Here is a 17423-nt window from a genome sequence, read left to right as displayed (position 1 = left end):
ACTATGAGATACTATTTGATAGAGCCACAGTGAAACTCTTGAGGAAGGAGAAAATCTGGTCCTCTGTGGCCCTTTAAGACTGACACGGGGTTAGGAGGGTCAGATCTTCCCAAAGATGTCTTTGGTTGTTCAAAAGTTGAGAAGTCTGATGGAACATAAATCTGATTAATCTGACAACAAATTGATTTTGTTAACAACTCATATTGTTTTTAAGCAAAAAGTAAAATTTCAAAACAATAAAGACAGATAAAGAATTAAAAGGTAATAAACCAAATTAACTAAAGTTATCTCTGGGTGAAGAAATGATATGTGGTTTTTGCTTTCTTCTTTATGCTTTTTCTATGTTCGTCATTTTTTGTCAAAATGAGATCCTGACAAGGAAATGAATTAACTTCAGACTATCTGGCCTACCTCAATAGAAGTTGGATTATTTTTCTTCATTGACTATGTTTTTTCCATTACTTTCTAGATTCTAAGACCATTATCTCTATAGGAACAAATCCTTATACTTTCCGTGTCAGACATCAAAAATTCCCCAACAATAAAACTGCCAACTTGATAACCAAGACCTACTTAGAATATACCCAGGGAACATCCCCTAATGTGTTCACTTATTCACCTGGAAAAATCATTGAGTTTCTCTACAACCTTGGAGCAGGTTTTGATATTCTTTGTGGTATCCGGACGTGATCACATCTATGTGTAGCTGATGCTTTGCAGGAAGAAACCCATCTGAGACGGTCAATTAGAAAGAGAGAAATTCAGATTGCATATCTGAGACTCAAAAATGTCCCTGAGAACTCTTAAAGACCTGGTAAAACCTATTAAGTCTTTTTATAAAGCTCTGTGTCAGGTAAGGAACACTTGTTGGCTGCATAATCTTAGGTTCCCATGATCTGGAGAGTGAAGACCACTTTGATAGCTCTGTAACCCAAGTAATTTGATCTGTATAAGCGACAGTTCTCCGGTTATATGCCCTTTGACAGTCCTCCAATGTTCCTTGGTTTTGTCTCTAAGATGATTCACGTTTATAAAATGTGTCTGTATCATTTTGCTGATGTGAATCAATAACATACATTGAAACAATGAAAATTTAGGCATATTTCATTTCTAACTTAACATCTTTTGTTCTATTAATTCGAGGAATGTTTCCCCCCATGGAAAGTATGAATGCGTATATGTGAGTCCAGGATGAACTATAGGCAGAAAAAAACGCATGAGGACAACTGCTATACATAGAAACCCGACTTGAAGAGATCATTTTTCTGTGATGGTGTGGCTGTGAAGAATAAGCAAAGAGGAAATTTTGTGCTTGAACTAGTAGGTTCTCTCCATGAAGGATGGCAGGTACCAGCACTGGAAGCAGCCAATACCCAGAATTGAACACAATACCTGGGGTGGAGCAGCCACTGAGGAAGCAGAGCCAGAATCAGGTGCTGGAAGAAAGTCTGGTCCAACAGGCAGAACATGATGTGTGAAGAGAACTGGAAATAAGCACAGATGGGAATCTAGACTGTCATTCTTGGGGGTATAGAAGTAGGGAAAGAGGTGGCATACTAAGAGGGAGGGCAGGAAGGAAAGGATTAACACACAGGAAGGGGGAAAATGGACATGTAAATAGAGAACAGAAGCAAGGAAAAGATGAGAGATGATATTTGAGATGATATTTAGAGGCACCAGTTGAAAAACTATTGGAGTCAGGAGCAAGCAGCAGAAGCCATTAGTTTCACAGCTAAGATGCGTTATCGAAGAGTAACAATAACAGCAAACATTTCTTGCAGTGTGTATCAGGCATAAGTGCATCCCTTGTATTAGTTCACTGTACCCTGTGCAATAATGCTATTGAGTAGCTACTATTATCACCAGTTTGCAGTTTAGAAAACTGGAGGTTCAGAGGGATTAGGGGACCTGCCCCAGGTTAGCAGCAGGGCCAGGCTTCAAACTCAGCATTCTGGTTTCAGAGTCATGTTCTTGGCCATTACGCTGCATTAGCTGGCTGGGGCTTGAGTACTGCCTATTTATGGAATATTTTCAAGAGAAATATTTTCCTGAGAGCTGATGCCTCTTCTGCAGCCCTGCTCTGGTCTCAGCAGGAAACAATCAAGTAGGTTTTCCCTTTTTAGGCTGTATTGAAAGGCACATCACAGTTCCAGAATTACATTTTGTTTCCAATATTTCAGGCATATAGAAGATAGAAGCACAAGAAAAGGAAGGGATGGGGAGAAACATCATCTTGCTTTCAGTATTTCCTCTATGAATAAGATATTTTGTTTAATTAAAAAAGAAAAAAAGACTGAAAGAAGGCAATGAAAACAATCATACGTGGTGTGAAAATGCCAGTTTTGCTAAGCAAAGCTAAAATGAAAACAAAGAAGCCAAGGTAATGCAAGGAGAGAAGAGGCAGGGATGAGCCCTAAGAACAGAGCCACCAACCCAAGTAACCACCAGCTTCAACCTCTGAAGAGACTTCCCCTTTGCTAGTAGGGAAAAAGAAAACTGCCAAACCCAGAAGTGAGAGAGAGGGGTGGGAAACAAAAGCAAAAACAACTCCTGGCTTAAAAAAAAAAAAAAGAAAGGGAGGGAGGGAAAGGTGAAGAGCAGTCTTTGAGTAGGTCAAGTTAAAGTAAAAGACACGGCTTCACTGACTCCAAAGAAAATTGGGACAAGAGAAAGATGCTGAACTGGCTGCATGTATGTCCAAGCCACCACAACACCAGTCATCACTTTGCCATAGGAAAACCACAGGTTAGGTTCAGATGTGCAATATGAATTTCAGTTTTACCAGGTTGGGAAAAAAATAATCATCTTCTTTAAAACGTGCATATTTGCTTTTTTCTTTTTCCTGTTTTTTCTTTCCTTTTTTTTTTTTTTTTTTAACTGGTGAAAGTGTTACTTCCTATGTAGAATTTGGGATTGAAATCTGTGGAATAACTTTCTAATTTTCCCAGCTAAGCTATTTTACTGTTTATAAAATTTGCTTTCCTTGGTAAAAATGTACCAAGAGCGCAAATATATTTATTATTATTATATATAACATATCTTATATATTTCAATGTATATATAATATATTTTATTGTGTATATATATATATATATATATATATATATATATATATATATATATATAAAATCCAGAGGTTTGAAACTATAACTGAAGTTTTGAAAATGACCAGGACGGTGTCTCAGTTGCACCAGCAATTTCAGCCATTTTAGGAATCCATATAGATCCCCACAGATCAATTCTACAATGGTAATCAGCATCGAGACAAGTGACCGTATCCGTTGTGCAGCAATCTGCTATGGAAATAAAATATATTGACAGGGTATTGACCAAAGAACTGTATATTGGCTCAGTTATCATTTAGAAAAATATGGAGCATGGCGATAAACTTAGAGTTCACAAGAATATACAAAGCACCAAGACCAGCATTTGCCCACGTTCTAAACCATGTTGGGGGATGCGCGCTCCCTCCAAACGCCACCGGTAACTAGCTGCGTGCTCCGCCATATACTCCCGCCCCTCCCGTCTGGGGGCTCCATAAATCAGGCTGACACGCGTCTCCAAGTTACGGCAGCAGTGTTGTATAGCATCGGGCCTCTCAGCACACTGAGCACGGAGACTCGTACTTAGTCGTGCTAAATAGCTATTTGGCTAATAACTGAGTGAGGGCTGCTTTTCAGGATCTCTTATGGATTCTTGTATAATAAGAGACTCGAGTTCCCAAAGTTTCCCCAGCCTAGTCGGGAAAATAGCCAGTTCTTATTTTTCATAATAGCAATAGATTTTTTTTTTTCATTTTGAGATCAGCAAGTGCACCAAGACAAGCTTCAAACAAAGAACCGTTTCCCACAGCCTATGATCATCCCCCAGCCCAGTTTGCAGAAAGACAGCCTGAGGCACATAGAGGTCGTACAAACCCAAAGGTCACAAATCTGAGCTCCCGTTTAAAGCTGTTCAAATATAATCTATGATATGCTTGGCCATCAATTTTCATTTGAAAAAAGAATTTAAAAGATCAGTATATAAAATACAAAATTGTTATAATTGGACCTCCCTAAAGAGAGAAATGACACTTTCCCCCAACATTGCTATACATATAGTATATTTACTTGTTTATACTCTGCCTCTTTCCACAAAGCCTTTGAGAAAGCTTATAGCTTGATATTTTCCACAGATGTAACAAAAAATATATATATAAGAAAGAAAGAAATAGTAAACACTTGCAAGTCCTGGAAATCCTCCCTAGGGCCCTGATGTCATGTACATTTGTCCAGTTTGCCCTATACATCCCACCCTGTTTACAATGATCAAAATCGCCCTTTTTACCTTTTCTCTGCAGAAGTAAAATTTCCATCTTTATTCTCCCCAAACAGGTGAAGAAAGAGGGTTGGGGGAATTACCATAGAAATACCAAGAGACATAATCAGAGCCAGAAGCCAAACTTTCTGAATCAAGTGGGCTTATATGCCATAAAAATGAGTGATTTCTTTATTATAGGCCTCTAATTAACAAAATATGGTTTTAACATACAGCCAACAGAGCATATTTCACTGTGTCCCTGTAAAACACTGCTGGCAAATTGGAAGTAACATAATAACTAAATCACTGCAGTTTTCACCACATGAAGAAGACCCAACTTGAATTTTACATGACATCTACCTGACATCAACCATAAAAGGAGCAAAGTCCAATATTTAGTCAATATTTAGTGCCTAATTCAGCGAATAAAAGCTTTCGAGTATATACTGTAGGCAAAACGAACATACATAAAATCATGGGAAATAAAAGCTGGATTCTATCTACAGCCCAAATTTCAGACATGCTTTTAAATCTTAACGACTTTGTTTAAAATTTTGTCAAATGACCATTTTGTAAATTGATTTACTAAAATGACTGTTTGGGGGCACAGGGTAGACAGGGCGTATGGTTCCTCCGTTGTCCCTTTAGGGAGTCGGTCTAATTCTAACCAAATGAAGCAGTTTAAATGTGGCTTCGGTACCCATCATCCCTTTCTTAATGCTGTTGTCATTGTATTACTGCTTAAACATGGTGATAATGGTTACGACGAGCATCATACATGGTAAAGTCCTTCATCTTCCAAGGGTCATTGATAATTGATTGAGGCGCAACCGAGCTATTTAGTTTTTTCACAATCGGCAAATGTATTTTCATAAAACCCAGGTCTAAAGAGAGAGAAAGCCCTTAACTGGCCACTGAGCTCCACAGCCTCTCTACGCAGCATTAGAAGGATAGCCCTGGGACCTGGCAATGTTATCTCCTCTGTTTCTTAGGGAGGTAGCAGCTGCACCACCTACAAGCACAGTGGTAAACAGCTGCCTGCGTCTGCCAACGAAGCTAATCTATGCTAAGGGAGAATGAAAGGGCATTGCCATTCAGCGCAATGACTGCTGTGCAGAGGGCTGGCTCTCAGCATTAGAAATGCCTGCAGCCTGAGGAGAAATGAGGATGAAGAACAGGTCAAATAAAGTGGTGTTTCTGGGGTCACACTTGGTTTTGAACCAAGAAGGTGTCCTGATTATATCCAGTTAACCACATGCAGGGCTGCTGTGTTTTCTCTGCAATAAAAATGCAGGTGTTACCACACCAGGAAGTTGGTTGCATGAGGAGGTTGCCTCAAAGCCCTGCCTCTAGGACCAAGGTCCTGCTTCTTTGCAGTCCTGTGCCCCCAGCAACCCCTCCCATTGTCTCTCAAGCCCCTTGTGGCATATGGAGTTTAATAAACAAGGCTTGATTCAGAGAAGACCAAGTCCTCCTTACACACATTCATTCCTGGAGAGCCATGAGCATTTCTCCTGAGGTGAGCACTGAGAATACTCTTTAAAAATCCATCACACCCGCAGAGCACAGCCTCTAGAAGGAGCTTCCTGGTGCTAAAGGCAACAAGGGTATGATTTCTCTTAATCTGCTAAAATGCAGTCATTCATTTGGAGCAGTGGATGGATACAAAACTCATCAGGGTATGCTAATGCCACGATCCTATTCATTTAGGTACTGTCTTGTAGGTTCCAACCAACAACAGGATATGAACACTAAGTATCAGTCACTCAGATTATAAGTACCAACTGATCGATACTTCTTAAGTATCTATTCTGCACCCAGAATATTACTTGGTGCTAGAAAGGGCTGAAAGATAAATATGAGACATTTCCCCTACCCTTTCTATAGTTAAAGAATACATAATTCACTTCATAAAAACTCTTGAGTATATACTGTAGGCAAAACTAACACATGCACAATCATTGGAAACAAAAGCTGGACTCTATCTATAGACCAAATTTCAGACATACTTCTAAATCATCCTTTAAATCTCCAAATAAATGTAATCCTTTTTTCCCCATATGAAACACATTCAAATATTTAAACATAATATGTGTATGTCTTATTTTTCCAGGCTAAAATTTCTTTAACCCCTTCTCACAAGACAAGATTTTAAAATTATTCCCCATCTTAATTGGCTCTTTCTAAATAGATGCTTGTTAAGCATCTCTCTCAATATGCTATGGTTCTGCACACGCACTCTATGAAATTCCGTCTTCCTATCTGCAAAATGGCAGAGCTGGGCTAGAATAATATGATCGTATCCTCCCACCATTAAAGGAGCTGATTTGAACTTCCTCACCCATAGCTCTGTTCATCTAGGGGACTTCCAGGGAATATCCACAGAAAGCACTGTCATCAGATCAAACGTGTTGAAAAGGGACCAGGGTTGTGTGGTAACCGCTGTAAAGGATGTGGTTTCCAGGGGATTTGTCAGGAACCAAGGTCTCAGGTTATAGAGTGTGACAGGTGGGCTGGCTCATTTACGAGGCCACCAAGTATATGATCTATGGAGCCTCTTAGAGCTCGGTCTCTTCGCAGAGTAGAAAATAGAGACCAAGGGCCAAGGAATGTGCTGAGGAGCTACTCTGAGCAGCAGATTGCATTTTCCAAAAATGTTAGCAGAGCATTTCTGACCCCAGCTGGTCGTTCAGGACCTTGTCACATCTCCATCAAGAAGTGGGGCTTATTTCCTATCCCCTAGTGATAGCTTTGAGGCCAAGAATGCTCTAATGCTTTTGTATGTTTCTCTCTCTGTCTGTCTGTCTCTCGCTGTCTCTGTCTCTAGCCATCTATTTATTTATCTGTCTATCCATCCATCTAGCCATCACATCTATCTATCTATCTATCTATCTATCTATCTATCTATCTATCTATCTATATCTATCATCTATCTATCTATCTATCTAGCCATCCATCCATCCAGCCAACCAGCCAGCCAACCATCCATCACATCTATCTCTCTGTCTCTCATCTATCTACCTATCTGTCTATCTATCTATCATCTATCTATCTAGCCATCCAGCCATCCAGCCATCCAGCCAGCCATCCAGCCAGCCAGCCATCGTGTCTCATCTATCTCTATCTATCTATCTATCTATCTATCTATCTATCTATCTATCTACCTATCTAGCATCCATCCATCCATCCAGCCATCCATCACATCTATCTCTCTATCTGTCTCTCATCTATCTCTATCTATCTATCATCTATCTATCTATCTATCTATTTATCCATCCATCCATCACATCTATCTATCTGTCTGTCTGTCCATCTATTCATCTATCCATCACATCTATATCTATCTCTATCTCTACCTCTATCTCTCTGCACATCTTTGGAGCCCTGAACCACCACGTAGTAATTCTGGTTTTCCCAAAGCCAACAACCTGGAAAGACCACAAAGAGTCATCTGAGATGCCCTGCTGTTCAGCCCCCAGCTGTCTGTGTCGTCCCAGCTCAAACACATAAGTGACAGAGCTTTCCCGAGAGATTCCCTGAGGGAGAGCCACCTTGCTGAGCCCAGAACCATCAGAGATAATAACATGTAGTTGTTTTACACCACTAAGTTTGGAGCTGGTTTGTCACCCGGTGACAGATAACTGGGACACTTCGTTCTTCAAGGAGGCAGGGATACCTTTTCTTCCAAGTCCCTCCATTCTATAGAACCCCATTTTCCTTCCCTAGAGTTGCCTCGACGTGTGATGATAACAGAATTTGGTCAGGCTGAGACTCCAAAGGAGAAATTCACTTTGGGAAGTGATGAGATCAAGTCCAAAATCCGGGTCCTTCATCACATGTGCCTTCCCCTTCCCTGACTATGTTTACACGGAGTTCTGCTTCAGTGGACCTTAGGAATAAGTGCCCCACACCGTAAAGAAAGGCACACGTCATTGGCCCAACTGGGTCCTTCATGGTAAATGTGGGGGATGGCCGCTGAGAACAGTGGACTCTTGAACCCAGCACAGAGATTTAGGTATCGGTGAACCTGGGGTCCACTGGGGGCTCTCCTTCTAGATGGATGGTCTTGGGAAACTGTGTAAACCTTTCAGAGTCTCAGTCTTTTCACCTCTCAGCGTGGCTATAAAAATGAGTGTGAATAATAGATGTAAACACCTGCCACCACGTAGAGGCTCAACAAACGTACTTGTCAATGTTGTTGCTGTAGCCTATTTATGTTATTGTGATACTTTAATTCATTTCCAATAATAAAATAAGAGTATTACAAAAAATGGAACCGGACATAATCCCCACACATTGAACATTGACCTCATAATTTCGGTAGGAAGGGGTGGGTAGAGTAATCATGAAGTGTTTATACCAAAAAAAAAAAAAAAAAAAAAAATGGGATACTCTGAAGAAATTATCTTCTGTAGTCCTTCACGATGAAATTAAGTCTGGGGTTTCTGGGGAAACATATTCAAGACTGCAGAGCTAGAAATTTTACAGATTTGCTGAAATAACCTTGCCTTCCTGTTGTTTATGGAAACCTAGATGAAATCAAGCAAAATATCTGAAGGAACTTGAGCAAAAATTAGGCTCTGGGATTTTTGTTTTCTTTCATCTTTCTTAGATTTTCTGGGAATTTTTGTTAGTGGGGAAATTGAGACACCGGCATTGATTACAGATGGAATATTCTCAGCAGCCCAAGTGGGTGTTGATAGCTGTACACAGTCATCTGAGAGCAGAGGAAAAGGGCAGAAAATGAGAATGTAGTCTCCAGAGAAAATTATTATGGTCCTGACAATCCTCAGTGGGTAAATGCCTGGGGAGAAAGGGTAAAAAAATAATACTGGGAAAATAGGAGCTTAACAATGGAGCTTATTAAAAGTTAATTTTTAACTGATTGCCAATACATTCTATACTGAAAAATTGTGGGAGATAATTTCTATTTAATTAGATGAAAAGATCTCCTTGCCCCCTAAAATCTGGCGCTAAGAAGATAATATTCTGGTGAGTAGTGGTTCTTCCAGGACTAGAAAAGAGAGTCCTTCAAAAGCAGCCCCGGGCTTTAGGCACCAGGCCGCGTGGTCCCTCTGTTGAAAGATGACTTGCAGTTTTTTATATCTCTTCAAAGGGAAATGAGCTGCAGGGACTTACCAGGGGACTTATTCCCAGGCTACCAGACATACCAGTCTTCTGTTTCTCATTGAGAAAAAGACTGAGGTTATGGAAAAAAAAAAAAAAAAAAAAATGTCAGGAGACCTAGTTCTAGTCTGTGCCCTGACAAAACCAGCTGTGTGACTCTGGGCTACTTTCTCTGAATTCTTCATCTGAAAAGGTCCTCATGGGCTCAAAGACTCTCCAGTCATGTCCAGCTCCTTCCATGACACACATGCAAGATGCCTTTCGTTATTCTTTCAGCACCAGTTTTCCTGAAATGTGAAATTTGCTTAGGACCCCCCCAAATCTCAAAGGAATATCCCTTTTAAATCTAAAAGGAGTGCTTGCTGGTTACTGCTCTTTGGCAGCTCGGGGTCCCTTCCCCACACACAATCTGAAGGCACCCTGGGCAGCCTCCCAGCACGGCCCCTGACGCTGAAGAATGCCACAGCCTTGGCCAAGCGGGCTGCCCTGTGTGCACTTGAGCCCCTCAGCGACCCAGCCAGCCTGGTCCTCACCCCACAGCAGGCCGAGCAGAATGGCAGGTGAGAGTCTGACGTGGGATTGGGATTCACTCCAGGACTGGGGAGTTAACCAGCTCAGGAGTGGGTGACTCTCCCCAAGAGGAAGCCACACTCAGGCCCCAGCGTTGTCACAACACCACCAAACTCCAGGACAGAGGAGGAGGGGGGCTTGAGGCTGAAGAGAGAGAGGCAGGGGCTGTCACAGTGAGGAGAGGGAGGCTTATGAGAGTATTTTTAGAAGGAGGCAAAGAAGATTTGAGTGTGGTGAGGAGTGGATGGGAAGGAAGCCATCAGAAAAGGCAAAGTCAGAAAGTGAGAATGAGGCAGAAAATTAAGAGATTAAAGACTTGACCCTGATCAGGGAAGTGAAACTAAAATAGTAAAAGGAAGAATGGATCTGATGGAGAGAGAGAGAGAGAGAAAGAGAGGAGGGAAAGAGACAGAGAGAGGCAGATACAGTCTAGACTGGTGTTTGGCCAAACAGCTGGGCTCCATAGCGAGTCAAGCTGACACATAAAATTAACCATCAAATGGGCTGTGTGGGAAGATGTCTTACACAGAGCGGGGCCCCCACAGAGCGCTCACCCCCTCTACCCCCTCACTCACGTTCTCTCTCTCTCTCTCTCTCTCTCAATGTAATTAACATTTACATCAGTAGATTTTCAGTAAAGCTGATTATCCTCCCAAATGTGGGTGAGCTAATCAGTCAAAAGCCTGAAGAGCCAAGACTGAGTTTGTCCTGGAAAGAAGGAATTCTGCCTCCAGAGGGCAAGATGGAAAGCCTGCCCGAGGTTCCATTTCCAGCCTCCAGTCCTACCAGCTTCCCACTTGCCAGCCTCTGCTATCACATGAGCCAATATCTTAAAATAAATCTCTCTATATGTGCATATACCACCTATTGGTTCTGTTTCTCTGGAGAATCCTGACTAATCTGGTACCCAAAGTACTGTTCACAACTGACCATTAAGAAAGGTATCTCAGGGCTTCCCTGGTGGCGCAGTGGTTGAGGTTCCGCCTGCCGATGCAGGGGATGCGGGTTCATGCCCCGGTCCGGGAGGATCCCACAGGCCGCAGAGCGGCTGGGCCCGTGAGCCATGGCCGCTGAGCCTGCGCGTCCGGAGCCTGTGCTCCGCAAAGGGAGAGGGAGAGGCCACAGCAGTGAGAGGCCCGCGTACCGCAAAAAAAAAAAAAAAGAAAGGTATCTTGGACCTATCTGACAGAGAAGAAAGCTTCAGAGACTCTACCTTCCCCCAAGACCCCCACCCCCACCCCAGCTACTACCTACCTCGATAACTCCCCCAAGGACTTTCATCTGGAAAGGAATGGACACTTATTTAAATCTAGGTCATCTTTACCTCCAGACCCACTGTGTCCTAAGCCTGGCAGAGGCTTTTGGAAGCCATTTTGACCCCTTAGAAGCATTTGAAGCTTTTTAGGAATGCATTTGGCAATATCAGACCAGAGGCGCCAACAGAATTCCTTTCCACAATTCTGTGGCTCTGGCATTTACGTGGTCCTGTTTCTAAAGTGGCCTGGCCCGTGGGGTGTAGCAAGGAGCATTGGACACACAGGATCTTAATCACAAATGCCAAGACCTAGAAAAAAAATAGCATTTCTAACGATGGCTTACCCACACTCAGGCTGTGCTGTAGCTAAAAGCCCATTTTCTCCTCATTATTTCCTACTCCAACTGGTATGAATTCCTTCATTTGGTCCGTCTTCAGCATCTCATATTCAGGGCCAAGGCTTATTCATATGTGTAGTTGAATTCTAAATTATACAAGAATGCAAAACCATCTCACTGTGAATTTTGCTCTTTTCTTAACTCACTGGTTTATCCCAGACTCTATGCACCATGCACGGTATTAATGAACTTGAACACGTTTGCAGCCCATAGTATCAGTCAGGTGTCTCACAGGAACCAGGAGAAGGGCAGGGGGTTAACCACCAACGGAAGCTCAAGTTCAGCCTTTATTAAGCCCACAAGTGAGTCTAACCACTGCCTTCAGAATACAGCAAGGGACCCGGTTTCCCTCACCACGTGAGTACCGCAGAGCTGATATTTAGGAAGGAAAAACTGTTAGGACACCTGTAGATGTCTCATGTGGCTTTTGCTACCTACCAATGTAATCAAAGTAATCACTTTTTCTCTTGATTTTGTTTTTCTGCCAGAGGTAAGTGATTTCTCCTACTCAGAGCTTTTTCTTAGGCTTTCATGAGTCAATACTGAATCTTTTAACTATCAGATTATCAATCAGCCTTTTCCTTAGACCTTGAGGATGAGAATTATAGAAATCTGATGAGGTAAACCAGCCTGGTGCCCTGAAATGATGCTGGGCACGGGAAACAGAAGATGCAACGTAATAAGTCAATCATTTAACCTCTTTAAGTTCCATCCAGTGTAGTTGATATTTATCAACTCTTCTGCATGCACTGGGCATTGTGTTGAGTGCTACAGACATAAGGACAAATAAACTACCGTCTTGCCTACGAGGGAACCTAAGGCTCCTGCGGGAGATGGCCATGTACAAAAACCACTGCAGTCCTGGGTGAGCCATACCTCAGCAGAGGGGCCGACAGTGCAGTAGGAAAAACTAGATGGAATGATTCATCCATTCAGGATGAGTTTTAGGGAATGATTCTCAAAGAAGGGGACACCTCAGCAGAACCTCATGTGAGGAACAAAACGGCTGAAGTAAAATATTTCCATGTCTCCCCCAGCCTTCTTGCAGCTCTGAAATTCAGTAATTATATGGTTAAATCCAAGAAATCCAGAAAACCAGGAACATCCAGGGGCAGGAGTTTTCTGAGGGGACTGGGGGTTCATGGGACTGAGGAGCTGCACAAGCCAATGCCTGCTGACAGCCAAGCTGCAGGGCAGAGCCCCCAAGACAGGGAGCTGCCTCCCACCCCCATCTCTCCCCAAACACAGGAGTCCAGGTCCTCCTCTGACCAGGGTACAGAGCCAATCCAAGAGGCTTCCCTGCAGACTCCAGGCAGGAGGAGAAAGCAGCATAATTTGTCTGTGCCGCTGATGAGCCCAGAGCCTGATAAAGAAGAAAGGGCAAAGGAGGGGAGGTGGAAGCTCTGACTACAAGCCCAGATGCAAAAGAGGGGCAGAGACAGGGGCAAACAAGGGGTTATTAAAGGGAGGGAAATGTTTGCTTCCAGAAGAATCAAAAAAAGTCTTCATGACATACAAACTTCCAACTTAAAAGACTATCAAGGGGCAGAGAGAGGAAGAATATTCTACACAGAACATGCCATATAAGCAAAGGTGGGAAATAAAGGCATTTTAGGAAGTCATAAGCCAAATCAGCTTGCAGCAATGGAATACAATAATACTTGTTATTAATATTATTGTAAACATTACTTGCTGAGTGCCAGTGTGCCGAGAATCCAAACATCCTAGCCCACCCTTTACTGCCAAATGGGATATGACCAGCATCCCCATTTTTCAGATGAGAAAACTGAGGCTTAACTGGCCAAGCTGGGATTTTTAATACAAGTGTTTCAGATTCCAGAGGCCACATTCTTAACAACTATGTTTGTTTAGGATGTGGTATTTGACACCCTGTTTGGAAACAGATGCTTAATCTAAGAGGCAATAGAAATGGTGTCACTGTTAAGGAGAGGACTAATAGAATACAGCAGATAAGTCTGGTAGCCATATGCAAAATGATCTGGAGCAGGGAGAGACTGGATAAAAGGAGATCTTTGACCTGAATGCCATTGTAATGATATTTATGCAAGAGTCATAAAGGGTTCTGGAGTGAAGCAGTAGCCGTCAAAAAAGAAAGGAAGGAAAGGTATATATGAAAAACATAATGGAGATAGAGTGACCAGGACATGGTAGATATGGTAAGAGAGAGGAGAATAAGGAGCTTGGAGAAAGTCCACTCCCAGGACAGAGTCCATCCAGCCTCCCAGATCCATAAGAAAGGGAGAGTGAGTTTTCTTAGTATACCAACATCAATCAGTTACTCTTTCGGTAAGGTCCAAGACATTTTGTGTAAGAAAGTTTATTATCTGGAATGTGGATAGGCAAAATTTTCCTTTATAGAAAGTCTGCCCCAATCTCCTATTTCTGGAGAACATCGCATATAATAGGTGTTTAATTAATATGCTTTAAATAAATAAGTAAATAAACCAGAAGGGCTTTCAACGTTTTTCCTTGTGAGGATTTTCCTCATACTTTTCTTTCAAATCAGAGCTCCTGAATCAGGAGTTAAGAAAAGCAATAAAGGACCTGAGCACACAGGAAGGGAGAAATGCACGATGTGGGCTCAGAGACCTCGGAAGAGGGGTCTTGGCTGGGTCTGTCTTCTGACATTTGCAGAGGCTCCTGACACACAGTAAGACTTCAGTCAGCCTTTGTTGAATGAGTAAATGAATGAGTGAATCAGATCATCTAAACTGGAAGATCTTTGTAGCACATATTTGAATGGGAGAGTTTGTGCAGCCACCAGTCCCATCAACCTTACATACCTATGTGATTTATGTTGCCTTTTCCAAAAGTCTTGGCCTGAAAAACTCAATACTGAACACCTGAAGAAAAAAAAAAAAAAAAAAAAGCCCATTGGCAAAGCTTTCTTTTCACAGTGGGAGACTCCCAGCAACGTTGCCAATATCCCGGAGGCTCAATACCTTCCTGACTTTGCAATAACTCCCAAGTCAAACAAATTGCCAAAGAGTTATAAGCTTCTTATTAGTTGGATGGATTCCTCCAATTGCTCTCTTGGCTTCACTTTCCCCGCACACATGTTGGTGAGTTGCACCGATCATTCGTGTGCCTGCAAGTTTGCTCTGTGACGGAGGAGCGCTGGCATTGCTGGGTTAGCATCTGCTCTGTGATCTATGATCTACGATCTCCACTCCCTCCTGCCTTCACTTTGAACCAAAGTGCTGTGTGAAGCAACCCCGCTACCCACCACCGAACAAGCCGAGACCTGAGTCTTGATGAGTGTTACAACACTTGCATTGTATCCCAGGCTAACCAGTAGCACCAGTATTCAAACTGCAGCATGAACTGAATGAAATGACCATGGTGGCCAGAGTCGGGCTGGGCACTGGAGATTGCCAGAACATGGATCACAGAGGCTTTGAACAGGAGAGGCCCTGGGGAACCCCACGCAAAGCTAAAATAGAGAATTAGCATTCTCATGTGGCCCTGAACTTACACAGGAGAGACTAAAATGGAGAACTGGTAGAGAAACAGTACACGTCACCCAAGTAAAGATCAGTTTGATCCTTTAGGGTAAAAATCCACTTTAGGAATGAAATTGTTCATTTCAGTTAACAGCCTTAAATTCATAAGTTGATGTCCAATCTTCTATCTCATTTTGAGTTGAGAAAAATTTTGCTACCATACCAATTTTTGTTTCTGCATGGATTTCTGTAGGATGTGAGATAGGTGTGATGATTTCATTATACGACGTGAAATGAGAACGTTCTGTCAAAATTTATTCTTCACTGAAAGCTCCTTGAAAGGAATGATAAGCTAAGTTTTCTGTTTTGTTTTTCTTTGAACAGCACACATTCTACAGTACACTGGTTCCATTCTTCCCCTTGGGTGAGACAAAGTTTATGACAGGGACCACAAGGTTGATTTCTATACACTTTTCCTATTGATTTAAGCCTCCTACCTGGGATTAGAAGAAACAATCATTTTATTAACTACAGTCAGGAGTTATGGAGAAAATGTGAGTCCACTAGATATCCATAATTCCATCTTTCCTCCTTAGTGGCATTCTCTTATTTCACCTAGAGTTTTTCCTAGATGTACAAACAAGATTTCAGGAAGTTGGCTGAGGAGTGGAAAGACAGAAGAGCAGGAGAGAAAGAGGAAGGGCAAAGTACCTGCACAAGGTGTGAATAAGCCAGCAAATTCCACACAAAGGTCTCTGATACTCAGGACCTGAATCTGAAACAGAGAATGACCTCAAATTGAAATGGAACAAGGTCATGACCCAAATGCTTCCTGAGAATCTCCCTCGCCTTGTCCTAAAAAGCACTATCACGTGGTGAGAGAGGACATTTCCTTGATAACTGCCTTCTCTCATCCGTGCCCTTATTTCAGCAACTCCAAGAAGACAAAGAGACACACATGACCTTCTTGGAGTCTATTCATAGCAGAGAGGCCTTTCCCAGTTCAGTCTTTCCTAATTCCTTGTAATTACTTTATTTTGTTAGTAGAATAAATCTGCCACCCAGAGTTTTCTAGAGGCTTCATTATTTATACTTCCACATCCAGAAATAGATCTTGATAAAGCAATATTATTTATAACTACTGTGACATTAGCCAAAGCTTTACCCATTTTATAGAAAGGATCGTTATTAATTCCAATCATATTAGTCTTAGTGGTGCATATATGAAGTAAAGAAAACTGCCAGATGACCAAGTAAAGAAAACTGCCAGATGACCAAGTAAATAGGAAGAATAAAATGTGTAGATTTTCATTTTCTATACTATAGTAAAATCCATCAGATTTACCCCTTTGTCATAAATGTTTGAGAATAATAATAATAGAAGAAAATAATTTTTAAAAGAAAGCTACCAGAAATAATCTGCTGGGGTCACACTGAAGAAAATCGTTACGATTTTTCGGAATGTAGAGATGGCCTAATCCATCAATATTACTCCTAAAAGCAGGAGAAGCAAATGAGGAATGGTCTAATTCTTGCTCACATTTCCTTAAGAAAATCATTTAACTCTTATACATCAGTTTGCCCACGTGAGAATAAACTTGAATACAGAGTTTTACTCTTAAAATGATAAAAAGAGCAAACTCCAGTTGGAGTTGGTTAAACAATTGGTGAAATACTAAGCATCTTATTTATTCTCAGCATTACTGGGATCAGAAAGCAATTATGTGGTTTCCCTTGGAGTAGAAAGGAAAATAAGCTCTGAAAATGGGATGGGGGTTCCAAAGTAATGTAAGATTTATAATGGGGGGAATTGGGTGCGGAGTAGACCAGATCCCTGCATTATCTGTTCAACTTCTCTCTAAATCTAAAATATTTTCACAGTAATAATGTATTGAAAAGAAATGGGGTGGGTATGAGAGATGAAAAGACTAAACCCAGAGCTGCAGATGCATCAAAGAGCTGATGCATAAATTCTGGCCTTCACTTGCAGATAATAACCAGAGGAGGCCCCACCTGAGATGCACAGAGCACCCACCCCTTTGGTAACATAGATCACCCATCTCTAGATTGTTCTGATCTCTAGAGAACAGTCCTCAACACCTCTGCTGGACAAAGAAGACCTCAATCATTTTGCGCCTAGTAGCCATGTCTCCACCTCTGCAATTTGTTCTCTCGGTGCATCATTTTATTCAGGTATTTTCCCGAGCTCTTTCTCTCCATATATACACGATGCTTTGACAAACCATTTCTTCCTTCGACAAACACAGCTTGTGTGTGGAATCAAGTCCCAGAAGTTACAGTGAACACATA

Source organism: Kogia breviceps, chromosome 3 (assembly GCF_026419965.1).
Source record: "Kogia breviceps isolate mKogBre1 chromosome 3, mKogBre1 haplotype 1, whole genome shotgun sequence".
Lineage (NCBI taxonomy): Eukaryota > Metazoa > Chordata > Mammalia > Artiodactyla > Physeteridae > Kogia > Kogia breviceps.
This window is presented reverse-complemented; position numbering follows the sequence as displayed.